The sequence below is a fragment of the Triturus cristatus genome, chromosome 8, assembly GCF_964204655.1.
Source record: "Triturus cristatus chromosome 8, aTriCri1.1, whole genome shotgun sequence".
Classification (NCBI taxonomy): Eukaryota; Metazoa; Chordata; class Amphibia; order Caudata; family Salamandridae; genus Triturus; species Triturus cristatus.
In genome coordinates, this window is record NC_140591.1 from 368,379,085 (window position 1) to 368,397,884 (window position 18,800).

An 18,800-nucleotide genomic window follows, 5' to 3' on the forward strand; every position below is an offset into this window, starting at 1 on the left:
AGCCACGCCCCCCAGGCATGGAGTTATCTTAATGTCCAAAACTGCTTCAATAGAACATTGGCTTGGTACTACCCTTCTTCTGTATAGGTACAGCTGTATGAAGTACAGTACAAGGGAGACGCCTCTATAGCCACCAGTCTCTCCCTGCATGTCCATGCTAGATGCTCTCTCGGAGAGGCAAGTAAGTGCACCAAAAATGTCCCTGCTCGGTCACCCAGTATGGGGAACTGTACATTGTGGAAGAGGTGTCCACTCTTGTTGAGATTTCAGTCTGACTATGAAGTTACACAGAAGCCTTCAAAAAAGTGGTGGATGGAATGCTATAATTAATCTCAGCCTCTGGTCATTTCTCAGGGCACATTCAAGTCCGTCATTATTTTCTTTCACACCACGCCATCTCAGTTTGGGCCCTGTAATATGCAAACCAGTCTAGATCCTCCTCCAATAGAAACAGTCCAGTCCGAAATGCCAGCTGAGGTCCTGAACTGGTTCACATGCAACCAAAGACCAGTTTAGCCCTGATTAGGTTTCATCAGTTCAGTTTATCTTGGTTCCAGTGGCAGAGTGTGCACAGGACCCACATCTGGGCATACACATCCCACCAAGTGCATCACACTGAAGCATACATAATAAATGATGGATGGAATGCTTGAATTGATCTCAGCCACTGGTGATTACTTGGGCCATATCCCAGCCTGGGGTTGCTTGTAGTCCCTTCTGGAGGGGGCATTGTCTGACAATTCGGTGCAGACTGTTACCACGAGGAGCAGGATGAGTACTGATTAGCATATGGTGCCTTTGTCTAGAGATGCACTTTGGGCGAAAAATGATGGACTGGAATGTGGCCCAGAGTGATTGACAGTGGCTGAGATTAAATAAAGCATTGCAGCCAAGTTGGCCAGAGGTTCAGCTGTGCGTACATGGGGCACAGTTTTAGGAGACAGGCCCTCATTACGAGAGCCCTTTTAATTCCAGTGGCACAAGTAACAGGATCCCTGGGATCTGAGATCTGCAGAAACGCTGCAGATCACTAAACATTCACCCAGCACCCAAAATCTCCACATAACAGTATGGCTCAAAATGCAGAATTACCAAGGGAACTGGACCTGGAATTATCGCTTACCCAGTAATTGCTCATTTCGTAATGCGCCCTCAGGGTCAGCCTCACATTGGACCCAATTTTCCCCACCCGGGAGTTACTAATACTCCCAGTATGAGTGTAGATGCCATGTTCTTTAGAGACTGTTTAGTGACAATAAAAGGAGCTTGCCCAATGTCCATGGGGCGGTTGGCCTGTTTTGCTAAAACTGCACGGCTTCAGAAATCCCGAGTTATAAGGAGATATATCATTCTGCTGGTTTTGCTTCAGTTGAACAGTTTTGCAATTATGTTCAAATATAGCTTGATGTTTGTGGATCATTGTGATTGGATAAACGTGTTTGTAACTACCATCATTTTATGCCAGGGATATGCCCATGATGGCTGTGTTAACATAGGAAGATGTGTTGAAGGATGTAAACACCCCTGCAAACTTGATCTGGCTGGTTAGCCTCTGTTTGAGTCTGGCCCCAGGCTGCAGTGTTTTGAGAAATATAATGCTTTGAACATTCATTGTGTCTCTGTTTCATTCAATAGGTTTCTGCATCAGTAACTTTAGGATGGTTTAAATCCAGGCCATTCATAATGGGAGCCTTAGTCTTCAAAAGCACCGCTCTGTGACCTGAGTGGTTAGGTACTTTCTTGCTTAAAGAGTGATTGCAAAGGTGCTCATTATCACAATTAGAGGGGTTTGTTCTCAGTGCAAGATGCTTTCCTAAAAGCCAGGTCCTGACAATGTCTATCTCGACCTGTTACCAAGATGCTGACTTCCAGGACCCACTGAGCTGTACCATTGCAAACCTGGCATGCTACAGGCAGGAGCCGGGCAGGTAATTTGAGAGATCTTGTGATGCAGAGAAGGGGCAGTTTGTTTGACAGGGGCACTCCTCTGAAAAAAATGGTCCAGGTCGGTGCAAAGGCATCCAGGGAAAAGCCATGGAGCTGACCCTGCTTTGTTTCCTTATGTCAAAAGAGAGCAGCCCAGTGTGTTTGCAAGGCGTCCATCTTTGCTTGCCACCCCTCCCTCCCACATCTGTATGGACCTATGGCAGTGGCAGCTCCCTATGTCTGCTCTGCCACCCTCTGACGTTTGAGCACAAATGCACAGCAAGTGTTATAAAGGCTACAAATGTTTTCATTTGACACATGCTCATCTCTGAAAGTCTATGAAAGCTCATGAAAGTGGGTGGCACTCGATGTTTAGCCTTTGTACAGCTTCAGCTGAGTAACCTATTAGAGGAAAGGCATCTCCATTTTTGGCATTTTGAGAGTGAAGCTGGGTGGCACATGTCTATCAATGATGCAACAGGTGGAGAAACACTGGGGTGGACAGTGTAGGGACCCACTTTAATGTCGAGCCTAGGCAGCACACATGCACAGTATGCAAGACCTGCTGTAGTCAAAAGGACTTTGCTACCACCTTCCTCCTACCTGCTGCCTTCCCATTGGTTCAGTGCTGCGTCGCTTTTCTTTGCGACTTTCTTAATGGTTTAAAAAGCAATATTTCACTTCCGTTTTCTGTCACAGGAGCACCGGCCAAGTACAATCTTCTTCCGCTCCCATTGTTCATGTTTGCTTGGGTGAACTCTTTTTTTCTGTTTGCGACGCGCCAAGACTTCGGGTGGAGCCGCTTTGCTTTCTGCCCATCGCTGCTTCCTTGCCGCCGTTCCCCATAATAGACTATTTGCACGAATGTGTTATGATCTGCGACTGCTGATGCATGGTTTTTTAAAGAATATAAACAGTTCTGCACTCTTCTTTTATAAAGTCTTACTGCCAGCGCATGAAGTCCTATTACAAAAATAAACAATATGCACTAGCTCCACATAATTAGTGGGGTATGTGACCTTTTTTGTTGACAAGTAGATTTCAGAAGTGCATGAGCGCATGCGTTCTCTTCCTCCTGCGGACATGTTTTTTCTGTCCCTGCAGCCTGGATAGATCCATGTCCAAGTGGTGCGTGCTTGTACCCGAGTACGTGTGTGCTGGGAAAGCTCTCGCAGGAGCTGCATAAGCTGCAGACTTACTGTTGCACCAATGTCAGCACCGGAACTCTGGGCAAAAAGCAGAACGCGCCCAGCGAGCCGGAGCCTGAGTGCTATGCACAGTACTGCGACCCCCTGCGCGAGCAGTAGCCACACCCGCCTGCCACCCCTGCAGTATCGGCTTCATGCAAGCTCAGACTTATGTTTAAAACAGAGGAATATGATCCACAAGCTCCATTTATTTATTTTTCTACACCTCTCCCTTTTCCAAAGAACCATTTTGCCACGTAAGGCTTTAATATTACAAAGATGTACTTCATATGCTAATACAGGCAGATCACACATCCTTTACATAGAATGTATGACGTTACAATGCATACATTTACAATGCATGCCTTTACAACGCAGTTTTTACATCGCAACATCCTTTACAACGCATATATTTACATTGCATACCACTACAACAATTTTTTTTTAAACTACGCTTACAACTCATTCCATTACATCGCATTACACCTTTACATTGCATTTAAGGTAAGTGTTGGATAGTGTAGGGGTAAAAATGACTATTCTAACTCCAGGGGGTGCAACAGTAGGGCAAGTGTTGGATAGTGTAGGGGTACTATGCGTTGTAATGGTATGCGTTGTAATGACATGCGATGTAATGCCTGCATTGTAGTGACATGCGTTGTAGTGACATGCACTGTAATGGATGCGTTGTAGTGACATGCGTTGTAAAGGATGTTGGGATGTAATGACTGCGTTGTAAATGTAGTGCGATGTAATGACTGCGTTGTAAAGGTTGCTTTCCCCTTTACACAACATAGCCATCTTTTGCAGCGCGTGCTGCTTCTTACATCTCGGGTAAGAACTATGGAAATGTTTCTTTTGTTGACAAATGTATGCTATTGTTTGTCAGCTGAGAAGCAAGTCTATGCAGGGAGATAAATATGCCTCTGGGGTGGGGCATTCCATTACATATTTGTTGCCAGCTCTTTTTACCTATTATTTCTAATGCCACAGCTCCCATGGGTTTTTTCGGAAATAATACCAAGGGGTCTTCTCCATGACTATGCTGATGCACTAATAATGATGTCACCTGTCGTTTCTGTGGAATAATGGCTAGAGCGGCCTACTTTGAAGCTGACTTGAGTCTGGCCGGAGGCTCAAACATCCTGTGATTCTGGGCAAATCACTTAATCTGACCGTGCCTAAAAATGAGTGTGTCCTTCTGTAATGCAACTAGTGCTCATGTAAAGCGCTCAGATACCTTCGGGTCGAGTTCGTGCTGTATAAAACTGCACACAAAAAAGCATTGACCAAGGCTGACAAATGAACTATGACGTCATCTCTGCCTCGCCGCTCAGGCCATTGTTTTCGTCCTGTAGTTTGCATTTCTCGTTAATTTATTTAGCATCAACAGCCCTCGCTAAGCCCTGTCCCACAAATAAAAGTCATGTATAAAACCAAATGGGAAATGAAGCGGAGTCAGTGATTTAAGAATCGTTCACTGACCTATTACCAACACTCGCCAGCAGATATTTTGGAATAAAATACTGTTTTTATAGGTACATCGTATTTGAGCAATTATTATGACTAATTTCTCTTGAAGGACACTGAAAAGAACAAAAAAACACATCAGGTAGGTTGCTTATGTTTAAATTCTTAAATAAAAAAATCAGTTCCTTTTGAAATGACTTTCCTTTCACTCTATATTCCTGTCTCCATGTATCTCCCCCCTTCCTATATTCCTGTCTCCATGTCTCTCCCTCCCTTCCTATATTCCTGTCTCCATGTCTCTCCCTTCCTTTCTCCATCTAGCCTCTGTCACTGGCCCCACTTCCCATGTCATTATTTCCATCCCTCCCATTCTGTCTCCTTATCTACCTGGCCCCAGTGGCTCTAGAAGCATCTCCCAAACAATGCTCCTAAAATGTATCTCACAGTAGGACAGGGGCAATGGAAACCTCTCCACCTGGCCATAAATTGCACACCTCTTATACAGTGTGTGGAAGGCATCAAAAGAACAAAAATACTTGACATGTTCTTCATAGCCAAGCACTACAATTAAAGAATTTCTTAAGTTGTTTTGAGTCCATTTGGATCCTGTCCAAATCATATGTTAACCGCAGCCTTAATTAAAACAAAACAAAAAAAACAACTAGGGAACTCTTTAAATAATGTTTTTGGCAGCAAAAGAACAGCGGTGTGACTGATTCTCTAGTACTCACTGAACTAGTATGAGGTCGCTGTTTGCTACAACTACCCTAATGCCATGAGCAGATTGTCGCAGCTGGTGATCAGCTCACTGAACCTCCACGGAAGTGTCAATTGATTTAGATGCTTGTGTCTCTGCACCATTTGTTTCCCACGTGAGCTTCCAGACGCTTCAGTCTGGTGCTCCCAGGATCTTGGAAGTGTAGGTGCTGTAACTGAAAGCTCACATTGAAGCTGGGCACCAGCTGATGGATTCGTTCATCGTGCAGAAGCGATGTTGCCTTTTACACAGCTGCAAGTAACTCAAATTCTGCCTTTTCTTTCTCCCCAGTCCGCCTACTATTCTGTTTACTTTTGTGTACCTGCATTTTCTTTTTACCTTTGCCAAACTTCTCAGTGAAAAAAAGTAATTTTATTGGGTTGCATTAGAGCAGTTCACAACTCCATTAATTCAGTCGCACAAGGTTCACCTCGAACTGAGCATGGATATCTAGAAAACTCAGCTGATTTACGGGCTCTTCTTTATATCGCGCTCTACTACAAAAAAACATAAGTAAAAAACAATGTCATTTACAACGCCAATAGTTCTAGCTTTCACAAATGCGAGACTTGTTGCATTTAAAATGCTTGTTTCAATTAGGGTCTATTTTTTTACTACCAAATCACGGGGTAGGGGCTCCAGAGTCCTTGCTTGCATTAAAGCTCATTGCTACACCACTGCAAAGTGGTCTCCCTGGCATCTCTCTATGGTTGCAGCCAAGGTGAGTTTTGCAAACACCTGTACTTCACATGTGCTAATGTGGGAAAGTCATGGGCTGCTTTCTGTGTGCACTTGGTGAACAGGAGAGTTGAACTAAAGAAAATGTAATGCGGTGATATTCATCTCAGTAACATGTGTGGAATTGATTATGGTGATAACAGTACAGAAAGTAACCTCTTCAACCGGCTTGATATGTTTTTCATCCAAAGATCAATAAAACCAGCTGATTTTCTGGGATTGCTTTCATGGAGGGCGGGTGAGGGACTCTTGTTGTCACATTTGCTGTTGGTGCAATGGAGAGATTTCCATTGCACCTCACAAACTACAAGTCAGAGAAGGGAATCTCTTCTTTTTATTTTTGAATGGGTCTGCAAAGTGCTTCAGCTGTCTTTGGGAACACAATGGTAATGGCATAAATTAGAGTGCAAGCACCAAGGAAAACGTTGGGTGCAGCAGCCACCGCCCGGCATCCACCGTTTTGCCCCCCGAATATTGAGCCCAAAATATCAGTGGGACTGAATATTGAGGAGAAAATATAAAAAGAATCAACAGGTAAGTCTAGATTTGTGTGTATCTAAGTCCATATAGATTTACCTATGCAGTACATACATCAAGGTAGGTAGATGTGGAGCTAGGAATCATAAATCTGTATGTCCATACATGCGCTTATGTTTCAATATTTCGTCCCTCAATAGTTTGTCCTTGATATGCTTGTACCACGATATTGTTAATGACGATACTTAGTCGTACAACCCATCAACCATCCTTTATGATCAGAAAATAATTGCCACATTACCGCTGCTCAGGAGAGACAGACAGTAAATCTCTGAAGAGCAAACTCCTTGTTCTTGACCATCTCTCCAATGGGACACAAGGTGCATTGAACAACAGATATTTAAAAGTAAAAACTATCTGCATGCTTCAAAGCGACAAAGGCTTTTGTGTGTGATGAACAAATCCCAGTGATGGAGTTGTCCTGTTGTGTACTTGATGATAACCTGCATAGAGGCAGTTTCACTTTCTACATTGCCTTAAAGTAAAATTTGAGAACCACTTTAACATATTTTGATCATTCCTCCCTTTGGGACAAGCCAACCCCTGTTTTTTTGTAATCACGTGAGCTGCTGCTTCAAGTGATGCAGAAAAGGGTCATTAAGTGACCATGGACCCTGTTCCAACCCATCAGGGTTGTATGTTGGAACCACGATGAGTTCACGTGCTCCTGAACGAGGTTTGTTGTTTTAGCACTTATAGACGTGACAAAAGTGGTTGTATGATTTATCGTAGCAGTCTCTTTATTGCTGCCTTTTCAGGCCTGGTTTGATAGTGATTCTGACAGCATGACCTATTCTTACCAATGCCCTTAAATATACATGCAGTAGATTTTGGCTCCGTGAGATGAGTATTTCTAGCGCACCGTATGCTATTGGTTAGGTTGGTGTATGCTTTCACCTTCTATTTTGCAATACGTGAGTAACTATTTTACACATCAAAAGTAGACTGAAGTCTCATTCATTATATCCTTATTTCATAGATGCACTGTATACTAAAAATCGTTTATTTCACTGCACCAGGCTTTTTAAATGTCTTAGTCAAGACTCAACATGAAAGCCAGATCTATCTACTCTGCCAATGGTTGTTTACTTTGCTGATGTTACAGAAGAACTGGTGCTCCAACGCAGCGACAGGATGCATTGTGGAAAGGAGCACAGCAAGCTGTAGTAAAAAATCCAACCAATTAAAGCCAGCAAATGGTAGTATATAGCCGTGCCCTATGAGAAAGTTGCAATACCAAGTTATAGTTGAAATGGAATGGAATGGAATGGATAGTGGACTCTGTAGAGTCTCCCAGCACAATACTTGCTTAACTGGGTTGTTGTTGAATTGGAGGAAACAGAAGAGGCGCAGAACAATGCAGTGTGGCCCAGTAAGAAGTTATATACACTGGTAGTATGAGAAGTGGAGGAGGTAAAGGGAAGTCCAAACCCTGAGAATTGTGTCCCACAATACAAATGATCACCTGACCAAAAGACATCAGCAAGAACAACTATAGGTTTGAGAGGAATTGCTGCAAAAAGGTTGCTTTTCTTCAGTCAGAAATGTGTCGAGGGACGGTCTTCTTATAATGAACTTTTAAAATTAAAGCCAAGGCAGCCCATCTTGCCCTCTCAACTAAAAACAGATAGATACGCACCTGTTAATGTTTCAAAGAAGAATATGAACAATGTTCTGATACATCATAATCTTCCACCAACCTAAATTCGCACCTTTGTGCAGGGTTTTGTGTTCTGATTTCCATATTGTTCACAATTACAGTGGAGGGGCTACAAAAACAGCTTGCATTCTGAATGATGCACTGGCAAGTACCTAAAAGAGCTTTTGAAACACATACAGGAAAACCCTTTCTTTTTAACGAGTGATGGTTCTGGTGACAATGCTTTGCAGAAACCCAACCCAAATAACATTATGACTTTTTTGTAGCTACAAAGAAAGGGTGACCTCACCACTCATCTCCTTGATATGGAGATAAAAAGAGACAAGAAGGCAGCAGCTCCTAAAACAATTTCTGTAAAGTTGTAAAAGTATTGCTCACTAATAACCTAATAACATCTCCTGGTAGAAATGTGTTGGTTTCGTTATAGATAATGAATTTGTGAACTTGGGAAAATGCAATGGGATTGTAAAAAAAGCAAATGGTATGGTTTGTCGCTTATTTTTCCTTAGGTGTGGTTGCAATATTGTGCATAGCACAGATTGTGATACTGCAACTGCTTTTTTCAAGGAAGCAACATTTGATATTGCAGATTTTGTATTTGACATTTTTTGCTACTTTGATAAGAGCACTCTACGTAAGGGCGAGTACATGACACAGATGTTACATACCAAGACCTGGCCAAAATGTTGTCACTAGGTAGCTTACTCTAGGTACAACAGTATCTGTTGCTTACCAGCAGTGCCCAGCCTTCAAATACATTTATTTTTAAAATCACTTTCTGTCTAAGGAACTTGATAATTCCAATTTTCAACATCTGAAAGATCAGTTAAAATTGTCCTGCTTTTTGCAAAGATGTTGCAGGTACAGTTCATCTACTGTATCTTACCATGTCCACTTTTGTGAACAAGAGTTTGTCTTGTTATGTCATAATATCTACAACCAAAGATACGGATTCTCCAATGTCAGTAAATTATCATGACCCCAAAACTAGCAACCAATTAAGTTTTATTTATTGAAGCAATTGCAATATCAATTTCAAATTAGCTTTATTCGACGATTGTCATAAAAGCATACAAGGATTATATATATATATAGCATGAAAAAACACATTAAAATAGATTAAAAAAATAAATAATGTTACAATTTAATTCATAATTCAAGGGTTTAGTCAATCTGCCCAGCCAACAATTTGCTCCTAATCACCCATGCCCTCCCAAGGAATTTAGCAACAGATATATAGATACATGGAATTTCAGTAGAGCGTAAGATTCTAACTGCTACCTTAGCATTCCTAGTGCCCAGCTGTCGACACATTGGTTTTATCCAAGCCCGTCGCGGGATTACATATAATGGACATTGAAACAAGAGATGGTTAATTGATTCAGTAGTTGCTATGCAACCCGGGCAATTTAGTATGTTTCTCGAGGACCATCTAGATGTAAATTCTCTAACTGGAAGACTACCAACCCAGAAAGAGGCCTGGGAAATCGTGTCCTTAAAATCGAGACAAACACCTGCTAGAGAGAGAGGGGCTGTACTTCTATAAACTCGAATAGCCACCATTTCCCAGTATAAAGCCTTCAAAACTTGTTTTGGCGGGAACCTGGCATTTACTGGGTCCTCCCACAGATCTTTTAGACCCAACTCTTTGAGCATCACATATATCCTATGGAGCCACTTGACTTTGTGAAAGGTATCGATCTTAATTATGTCCATGAGGCCACGGGCAAAAAGCCCAAGTTCCGGGGTAACCCATAATCGTCGCCAATATAAAACGGGGCGAAACGAAGCAATTAATGCTATTGGTCTCATTCCTAAATCATAAAACAAAGGGCACAGGGGAGAACTCTGTGGTAATCTAGTAAGATTACGTAAAAATCTATTTTCTGAGGTAGACAATTTATGTAGGTTCTCAAACCCCCATATCTCAACTCCATAGAGCGCTGCACCAACCACTTTTCCATCATACACACGGACAGCCGGGTCGATAGGTTTTGTCAGAGACTTGGTATGTTCTTTGCTCAGTGCACCAGAGAGTTGAGAATGTTTGAGGGTTGCCAATTCTACCTGCTTCTTCCAGCCCAGATCATGTTGGATACAAATACCTAAGTAGATAAAATCTTGAACTTGATCAAGTAGCAGATTATTCATAAATATTTTACCCTTGAACGATTTAGACTGATTAAAAGACATAAATTTAGATTTTAAAACATTTATTTCTAGGCCACGAGCTGAACAAAAGTCCTCAAAAATACCTAAAGATTTCTGGAGGCCGCTCAGGGTTTTAGCTATAATCAGACAATCATCGGCAAACATTAAAATTGGAATTTTGGCACCTGCCAATGTAGGGGCATCTACGCTTGCGTCAATTAGCAATTTGGCCACATCATTGATGTACATAGAAAATAGAGTTGGCGCAAGAACACAGCCTTGCCTAACCCCCTTCTGTATAGGGAACTTGGTGGTCACTTGTCCTATACAACCCCACCTGATCTGTGCAAAGTTGTCCACGTGGAGTCTAGCAATTAGAGAAAGTAATAAAGGTGGCATACCCATTTTGTCTAGGAGAGCCCATAAAGATGCCCGGGGGACAAGATCAAACGCTGCCTTAGATCAATAAAGGCAGCATACAGGCTGCCCCCACCTAGGAGTCTGGTCTTCCAGTAAAGCATAGCAAAATGCAACACCTGATCGATGGTGCTTATTCGAGCTCTGAATCCAGCTTGCAAATGGGAAAGAATTAAATATTCGGAGGCCCAGTCTAACACTTTGTCCAAAATCAACCTACCCAGAATTTTTTGTGTGGTATCAATCAAACTGATTGGTCGATAGTTTCCAGGGAGGGACTTATTCCCCTTCTTAAACACCGGAATAATTTCCGCGCCTTTCCAGGAAGTGGGTATCGGGGCACCTCTAGCAATCAGATTGGCTAATACTAATATATACTTTCCCCAGGATTCACTATTACTCAGAAAAATATCGGCTGGAACTCCGTCCATACCAGGCGCCCTACCTGGAACCACAAGCTTTAGGGCATTATCAACATCACCCAGAGTAAAAGCTTTGTCCTGATAAAACACAGGTTGAAACTCAGGGGTAGTGCTCTGGCCCTCTCCTATAGCATAAAGGGACTCGAAATGTTCAACCCACGCTTTTTGCGATACCCAGTTTTGGGGTTTATCAGGATTACCCCCACTCCCCCACTTGAGAACTGCCCAAAAGCATCTAGAATCATGTTGGGCACCTGCTTCCCTAAGTTCCTGCCATCTTTGTTCATCCCATGCTCGTTTGGATTTTAATATCACTTGCTTATAAGCATACCTTGCAGAGCGGACAGAGGAACTTACACCACTTTTGAGGGGGGAACAACCTTTACAACGCAACTTTTACAACGCACTACACTTACAACGCATTTTTTACAACGCAACATCCATTACAACGCATTCCATTACATAGCATGACACTACAACGCATTTTTAAAAACTACCTTTACAACGCATTCCATTACATCGCATACTACCTTTACAACGCATACCATTACAACGCATAATATTACACTACACTATCCAACACTTACCCTACTGTTGCACCCCCTGGAGTTAGAATAGTAATTTTTACCCCTATACTATCCAACACTTACCCTACTGTTGCACCCCCTGGAGTTAGAATAGTAATTTTTACCCCTATACTATCCAACACTTACCCTACTGTTGCACCCCCTGGAGTTAGAATAGTAATTTTTACCCCTATACTATCCAACACTTACCCTACTGTTGCACCCCCTGGAGCTAGAATAGTAATTTTTACCCCTATACTATCCAACACATACCCTACTGTTGCACCCCCTGGAGTTAGAATAGCAATTTTTACCCCTACACTATCCAACACTTACCCTACTGTTGCACCCCCTGGAGTTAGAATAGTAATTTTTACCCCTATACTATCCAACACTTACCCTACTGTTGCACCCCCTGGAGTTAGAATAGTAATTTTTACCCCTATACTATCCAACACTTTCCCTACTGTTGCACCCCCTGGAGTTAGAATAGTAATTTTTACCCCTATACTATCCAACACTTACCCTACTGTTGCACCCCCTGGAGTTAGAAAAGTAATTTTTACCCCTATACTATCTAATACTTACCTTAAATGCAATTTAATATTATGCGTTGTAATGGTATGCGTTGTAAAGGTAGTATGCGTTGTAATGGAATGCGTTGTAAAGGTAGTTTTTAAAAATGCGTTGTAGTGTCATGCTATGTAATGGAATGCGTTGTAATGGATTTTGCGTTGTAAAAAATGCGTTGTAAGTGCATGCGTTGTAAAAGTGTGCGTTGTAACGACATACATCCCTTTTGAGGGCAATCCCCAGATTCAAGCGAGCTTCTCTACACTCTGGGGAGTACCAGCGTGGGGAAGAATCAAGCTTGTTCATATTTGGTTTACATGGCCTCACAAAAATATCTCTAAGTTCTAGAAAAAAAGATTCATGGATCGTTATTCCAGGGGTACGGGATAAATCTAGGGCACTCTTTTTATACTCAGCCGCTAATTCCTCAGTAGCAAAACTTAGGCTACTTGTAATGAGATTGAGATTTTCTTTACTTTGGACTACTTTTGCCCATCTAACATGGCGCATATCATTTGCATTCATTAGATCTTGTTGAGTCTCAACAGACAAGTCATATCAGGCAATTGGGTACGCCCAGGACAAGAGTGACAAAGAAAGAGGATTGTGGTCACTCTCTAATCTATCGATAATCAACATGCCTCTCAGATCAACCCACAAATCAAGGGATAACAAAATATAATCAATTCTACTGGCACGCAAGCCACTCTTAAAAGTATTGGACCCTGCTTTATCTTGGTCAGACCTGCCATTGGTTGCTCGAAGCCCCTTGTTCAAACAGAGGGCATTAATCTGAATTGCTACTTCAGACCAACGATTGACTGGCACAAGGTCTAGTTTAGGGATACCCCATAGACTATCCTCCTCATTCGAGACACTCCAGTCGGCACCAAATAGAGGTTCAAAGGTAGTGTTGAAATCTCCTCCAATGATTACATGGGGGTGTTGAGAATAGAGAAGCATAAGTTCCTCCAGGCAAACAATGGTATCGGACTTCTTACCACCAGTGCTTCTAGCATAAACATTATAAATGTCTAGTAATTTCCCATTTTTGAACTTGACATTAAGAAGCTGGATATCCGGGTGTAAAGTAGGAAACTCCTTAACAGTAGTGCCAAGGACCTGCTTAATCCAAATAGTAAGACCGCCTGAAGGGCGCCCTTTTTTACCCTTTTCTGCAAGAACATTAAAATTCAAAAACCCAGGGAAGTAATGGGCCTCTAGGAGCCAAGTCTCCTGGAATAAACAAACATCATAAAGATTGATAAACGATGCCCAATCAGGATCATTAGTTTTTGATTTTAAACTAGCAATATTCCAAGATAAAAGCATCCCATTTCTTCTTGTTGAACCTCCGAGATACTACTCAGTTGGGGTGTACTCACCAATTCCATAGAGAAACCTTGAGATTCGGAGCTGTCAATGGTACCTTGCTCAGAAACAATATTTAAGGTTTTACCAGTAACCAAGGGGCAAGCTATAAAGTCATCTACAACATTTTTATTAGTCAGTCAGTCATTACGTTCGAAACATGAGTCACCCATAGACTGACTGTAAAGAGCTTCTGCCCGTGGTAACCAGAAGGGAATAGACCTCATTTGTATTGCAGAACAGTCCGGGGAACAGCTTCTAAACTCAAGATTAATTAAATTCCCTGCAATATTAGCATCAATAAAACACACCTCTATATAATCCAGCTCATTTCCGCCCCGTGAAAACCTTCTAACTCCAGCAATCTCAGCTCTGATCACCGAACGACAGCCCCTCACATGTCTAATCCAGTGTATTACTTTGTTAGACAAGGATTCACTGGTTTCGTATTCAGACCCAGAGTGCAACCTAGGGACATTTACCATATATATTTTGTGTGGGTGAGGCGTATAAATATTTGGCTCATGTTTAGAATCTCCTTGGTAAGTCCTACCCCCAAGAAAAGTTCCAGGTCTCGCGTTAACAGAAGGTGTGCCTCCATGATGCTTTTTGGCCGAGTTGTTATCCACGGGTGCTCTATTATCTCGTCCTACAATTCTCGGTGTACAATCATGAAATTGATCAGCCCTCGCCAGTTTTGAGAATCTAGACTGGTTACTTGATGAGTTTTGCGCTTGGCGGGTGTTATTCTTACTAACGTTAGCAGAGTTGCTATACTTGTCTGCCACAATTGGTAAAACTTTATTGAGACCCCCACCTTGCACTGGTACCTTGTTGACAAGATAAGCACTAGAGCCCAAATTAGTTACTTCAAGCTTTGTGACAGTAGCGGTTAGGATTTCAATTTTGCTCTGCAAAGACTCTATCAGAGAACAAAGGTTTTTCACCACCACCAGTAGGGATTTCACATCACTAGCACTTGTTTCTAGAGCAGGAGTTCCATCAATAGAATTTATGATACAACCACCCTTTGTTGCAATCACATCTGGAATTAGAGTTTGGGGAACTAAAAGAGGCAATGCAGGATTACACGTATCAGTATCAGTATCAATATCAGGTTCTCCCAAGATAGAAAATCTATTGTTACAGACAATATTAGCCATTTGGTTAACCACAGGTAAGGTCACATTTGGGGAGAGAGAGACATGCTCCTTGTCAGAAATAATGGCTGTAGCCCTAGGGGCAGACTCTTTACCAGGCACCCCTGCACTCTGACCCTCACCCCTTTTTTTAATGAGAAACATGTCCGGAACAACAACCGAACCTCTAGTAGCCTCCCTCCTCCCGCCTGCAGGAGAGGTAGAAGGGGTATTAAGCAGCTCCCCACACTCTTCAATTATAATGTCAATACGGTCCATTATGCAGTTTCCATTTGCATGCAAACGTTTTTTCTTAGCTTTGGTTTTCCTCAGCTTTCTATTCCCATGTGCTATGTTACTCAGTTCAGATTCACCTTCCAAGTGTTTCCTCTTACCTATGTCTTATGTAATCTCCAGACGATACACACAGCGCCCTCGGGTCTAGATGTCTAGATGTCAGGGGGGCAGCCCGTCCCGGACCCAGTCGACCCCTGACAGCCCGCCCTTTTCCCGGGCTTAGCCCGGCGCGTCCCGCGCGCGTCCTCGCGGGGCGAGGGACTGGGCGGAGCTTTAAGCGCCTCCTGGCGAGTGTTCTGGTCGCGTCGTGGCCCAGTGGTCCCTGGGAATTGTAGTAGTACGGGGCCGGCGGAGCCAAGCCCGGCCGGTCCCTCGTTACTAGCAATGGAGGTGGAGTCAAGTCCGGCAAAGCCCGTTGACGAGAACAGCAGGCAGCAGGCAGCGAGGGAAAGGTGACACAAAACAGCTACAGGTAGGCACCCAGAGGGAACTGAGAAAGCACGGAGCTCAGCACTGGGCGGAGCTTTAAGCGCCTCCTGGCGCGTGTTCTGGTCGCGTCCAATATCTACTTTGTCAGAATATCTGACCGTGGTGATATTACACAGTCGGCATAGTGGCAGCTTGAAGCTTCTGTTCAATGAACTCTTAACTTTAATCTGGGAAATATTTTGCAGACTATGATATTCACATATTCCCAAATGCTGACAAGCCACAAATCCACAACGAATTTGTGGACGTTCATCTTTCATCACAGAGATGCGCCTTGGGGGTCTCCTAGTAAAGTATAAGTATACAGTGAGGAGATGCTCCTAAGAATGGGCACAGCCTGTTCCAGATTTAAGAAATGAAACACATTTCCACGTCTGTGGGAAATTGTTCGCCCTATTTTAGTTTTCCCCAATCAAATGCTTGGGGAGAAAGGGTATTCTCAATGATACAAAAGAATTAAACAGATTTCAGAAGCAGCTTAGGTTCGTCCAGAACACTGTCACGCGTCATCTGTGTGACCTTGCATATGAGTGAATCATTAGATCATGGCCACGTATTGAAGTCAAGCAATGACTTGATTCCATGACAAAAAGAGTGACACACAATACCTAGGCTTGTTTCCTTTCATTACAGCCTGTGTGATCAGTATATTGTAAATGTTTTAAACAGGGAATCTTTTTCTCCATCTTCTGACCTTCTTTCAAAGAGTGGAGTAGACTAGTTAAGCAGAGATTACTGGCGTTATGGTAATTGAGTTTACCTATTTATATAAAATGGGCAATAGGGTAGTAGTAGGAACACATTTATTGTTATCTGTATACTCCAGTTGAGGCAGAGGTATTTATAATAGTCCAAGAGATCAGTTACTGTCATACAAAACAAAAGTATTCCGGTTGATGTATGTTGATGTATGCTTCATTGCTGCAAGGCAATGGGCCAATATTACATTTGTGTGTCTGGATCAGCAGATGCAGAATTGCTTAGCCCATAAATTGCTTGGTTGTCTAATTGTCTGTCACAGAATACCAAAAGCTCACAGAAACATCAACATGATATGTATCTATGTCTTTGTTTTGCTCACAAAATAGCATATATTTCCATCACCGTAATTTCTAGGGGTGGGCGGAATTTGCGAAATCCACTTTCGCAAATTATCGCGAAAATGTTTAAAATTTTCGCAAACAAGCGGAAATATCGCGAAGATGCGGAATGTTTTTTACCGCATGTTCGCGAGATTTTCTGCATGGTTGCGGGTCGCCAACTTACCCATGTGGTTGCTCGCGGGCGCGGCCATCTTGTTATGAGTTGTCTCGCGGTGCATGATCGCGAGAAGAAAGACGTGATCGCGCGATGCATGACGTCACTGCGGGCGCGAACTGTCGCGAGACAGTGCAAATGGCTAAAAACAATCCAACATCTCATGGAGAACGCGACCGGATCAAGAAAACTTGTCGGCGAACGCAGGGATTCAGGTAAGGCGATCGCGTGCGCGCGAGAATGTATTATTTTACAGCGCGAGCAAGAAACAAATTATCGCCAAGCTGCGGAAAGAGGAAATTTTGACATTTTCGCGCTCTCCGCGGAACGCGAAAATGTCAAATTATCACAATTTCCGCGAATGGAACAACATTTTTGCCCAGGCCTAGTAATTTCCTAGCCTGGTTTGCGTAAATCTCCGATCTATTTGAGTTACTATGTACTGTTTGGTGTTCTTCTGTAAATGTTTGTGTAGAATGGCGCTGCCACCATGCAAAGAAATAAAATTACGTTTCCTTCAATAAACCATTCTGGAATATGTAATTTCGGTTTATCCCTTCTCAACCAATTAGACCAACTAACGCATATGAAAACAATAATTTCTGAAAGTAAATGCCCAGACTGCCAACTGAGGACTTTGGTGCCCTGAGGTAATCTAATAAACGTATTTTAGTTGCATTATGTTTGTTTTAATGTTCTACTCTCTGCAAGTGGCGTGCCTAATACTTTATTTTTTTATTGAAAGATTTATCAGGTGTACCTCATATTTCATGTTTATTATCAAGGACAAAGGTGCATCAGTTGGGCTACAGAGGGTCATACCATGGCAGTAGCCTAATTAAAAGACAGGCCATTTACTAAACTTTTTGTAGATTATTTTTAATGCTCCTCATCAGCTTGTTTCAGAAGGTATGTACATACATGTGAGAACCTTCTCATGCTACAACAATACAAGACTATTGCTCTTCTTCACTATACACCTGAGCGAGGGGAAAAGTGTGTGGGGTTGCAAGAGGGGAGGGGCGGTGTTAGCTACCCTAGGAGCGGGGAGCCTGTGGCAAATATCCTTCATATGTTCGAAAACTGCCCTCAAATTCTAGTCTATTGGATATATATTTGCTGATGGTTCTCCTTATAACAAGGGTCTCGGGTAGAATTTGATACTTGCAATATCAATCTACCTTTAGGACTAAAGGTGTCTCAGAGCTGTGTGCCAGCCTATTTTTCTCTGTTGTTGTCCCCAGGATTTGTTTGACACGTGAACGGAGATATACAACGAGGAATTATGGAATTATTAGGAAATTGAAGTGGCCACATTGAAAATGAAAGGGGATTGGTGTTATCTAAGGTTGTGTAATAGTTGGGGGCCGCTGTTCCCGGGGGGGCTAAAGAAGAAACCTATGTTGAATCTTGTTATGGGGGGTGTCGGGGGCAGTTGTTGATAACTGTGGGATCTGGTATGATACTCTGTGGGCTCGAAATATTGTTTTGTAATGATGTGTCTTTTCTTTTTTCTATAACCTGATACTTGTACCCCATTTGCGGTGTATTTTGATCCTCCTGTAATAAAAAATAAAAACATAAATAAAAAAGAGAACTGTCTCATTTCACTTCTTGTGATGCCATTGCGTCAAAAGTTATGTGATTTAAATTCCTGTGATGTCACTAGGCAATAGGTAATTTGATGTCATTTAATGTCACTTCTGGTAATGTAACAGATACTAAAGGCCTCGTTGCCTTCGGGCTCCCTTATTCTACCCTAGGCTGAAAGGCATGCTCTTTCACCTCTATCTTCCTCCATATTCCCTTCTTCTTTTCCCTTCTTCTTCAAACTATTTGATCT